Below are 2544 nucleotides of genomic sequence, written 5' to 3' on the forward strand. Positions count from 1 at the left end.
GTTCTTTTTGTTTGTTTTTCCACTTCTCTGGCATTATATTGAGGGTGGAGGTTTACTCTTGCTGTTTGGGGATCACTCTAAAAGTGCATAAGGAAGGAATCATCTGGTATTTACATCTATTATATAACCTTTTTAGCCTCCTCAATAAAAAGATAAAATTTATATTGTAAAGCTCTGGTGAACAAAACAGTGCCATCATAAGGTAAAACAGACACAAAAATTAATGGAATTGAAATTGCTGGTCCCTGGGTTCTGAACAAAAAGGGAAGCCATTTTGTAAAAAATCACATGTTGTAAACCTCTTAAGCTTTATTTTCTCAAGCCTAAATTTTCATTAACATTGCCCCACAATAACTAGCTATACCGGGTAGCCTATCTGGAAAGTACACGAGAAAGTGGTAGAAAGGTACCCCCAGACAGCAGCCCATTATTGATCATCAGAAGCTAAAACCCTTCTCAACCCCACCCTATATAAACTGGCTTGTGACTTTGGTATAGGTCATCTCCTCTGGGAGATGGCCTTGACCAGTCAGCTTGGGGCTTGTGGCTAACAGAATAAAGTTTTGTTTTGCTTTTTACTCCAATTGTGAGGTCTTGCCCTTCGACTCTGGACCCTTACAGAATTAAAGCCAAGAAATAAATTCTCAAATATAACAATAAATGATTTATGACAAAGGTACCAAGAGGATAAAGTAAATAAAAGAAATAATTTTAAATTTACATTATGAAAGACTATTTTTTCTAAATAGTAATTTAGTCCAAATAAAATATGACTACAAAGGCAAAAATCTGCCCTCAAATTATTGCAAATCTAATAAGTTATCTTAATAAGACAGAAAAATATGACTTAAATTTTTATATAGCAAATTCATTCAAAAATGTATTCATATTTTTTAAAAAATTATCAGTTAGATATTAAGTTAAAGCATTCATTACTTAATATTTAATTTAATATTTGATTTAACATTAGCTAAAATTAAGTATCATGTCTATTTATCATCTGTTCACTCTTTTTTTTCTAATTACTTTATTTAAACATCAAGGTTACAACATTGTTCCTAATTCAGTTGGGTTTTCTTTCCACAGTTACAAAAAAGTTCATAATTGAGTTTTAATCACCCTTCAAAAGTGCACATTTCCTGCCACCAATGTCCCCAGTTTTCATTCTGCCCTCCTCCTGCCTTCTCCCTTGCTTGACACTGAGGCAGACATTTTTATCTCTCTTTTCTCTCTCTCTCTCTGTATCTATCTATCTATCTATCTATCTATCTATCTATCTTTCTACATACACTTATATATGTGTGTATTGTGTCTATCTCTCTCTTTTCCCTCCATTTCTCCCATTTGTGTTCTTTTTAGACACTGTAGTTTAAAATCCTGTTACTGAACAGGTATCATGAATATCACTTTATCTGCTTTCAGCATCCGTGATCATTTCTAATGATCATTGTCATAGTGGTTCCTTTTCTGCCCTCAAAGCATTCCCCTACTATTTTTGACAAGCTTCATACCATGAGTTGGTTTTTCTGGCCCTCATCTCTATTGTTTCTGGACACTATTACCATACTATCTTAACTTTTTTTATCCTACAAATGAGTGGGATTATTCAATGTCTATCCCTCTGACTCATGTTTTTCATCAGCACAATGTTCTTTATATTCACCCATGCATCTGTGTTCATGAAGAATAACATCCTGTGCTTGCTTTGACAACAACATATACTAAAATTGGAACAATACAAAGATTAGCATGGTCCCTGCACAAGGATGACATACAAATTCATGAAGCGTTTCATATTTTTGGCACCAGGGCAGAAAGGCCAAGAAAGACTGAGTAAAAACCGGCTATCACCAGCGCCCCAGCAGCAAGAAAGCTCCTTTGTCTGTGAAGGCAAGCAGCAGGGGTGTGCCCCTGCTGTGAGATTAGCAACCGGGAGAGTCTGAGTGGACCTGTAGGCTTTGTATGTGTCTCTTCTCTTCTGTCTCCTTAAAATCCCCTGGGAAGGCTAAGAAAGACCCAACAAAAACTGTCTTCTAGAAGCTCCAGAAGAGCATGGCCACTTCGCTTCACTTACAGTTGCGAGCCCTTTCTAACTAATGAACCCCACCATAACATGCAGAAAAATATCACACTACAAGCGTGACAATGGGAAAACCTTGCAGGCAAACATCATGCACAGAGAATGAAGATGATAGCTCTGATGACCTCCAAAATACCAACTATATGATTAATCTCTCAGATAGGAGTTTAGAATATAAATATGGAGGATCCTCGTGAAAATCAAAGAAAACATAGCTCTTGCTCAACAGAACACAAAGATAGAGATCAGAAAACTCCAAACTCAAATAACAGACCTGAAAAACACGGTAGCTGCTGAACTGAAAAACTCAGTGGAAAGCCTCTCCAACAGGGTAACAGCAGCCGAGGACAGAATCAGTGAACTGGAAGATGAAATTCAGAACAGCTTCATACAGCAGAACAGATTGGAAAAGAACCTTAAGGTAAATGATCACACAATGGAAAAAGTACTCAAGAAATGTAAAC

The 2544-nt window shown here is 36.5% G+C and overlaps 1 non-coding gene across 1 annotated transcript; it reads left to right on the plus strand.

The window, feature by feature from the left end:
* The first annotated feature begins 1698 nt into the window (after positions 1-1698).
* LOC126009726 (U6 spliceosomal RNA) lies at positions 1699-1801 on the plus strand. The gene has a single exon (XR_007495941.1). It is a non-coding gene; the product is annotated as a U6 spliceosomal RNA (small nuclear RNA).
* Positions 1802-2544: the final 743 nt, after the last annotated feature.

Source organism: Suncus etruscus, chromosome 5 (assembly GCF_024139225.1).
Source record: "Suncus etruscus isolate mSunEtr1 chromosome 5, mSunEtr1.pri.cur, whole genome shotgun sequence".
In the NCBI taxonomy this organism is placed as follows: domain Eukaryota; kingdom Metazoa; phylum Chordata; class Mammalia; order Eulipotyphla; family Soricidae; genus Suncus; species Suncus etruscus.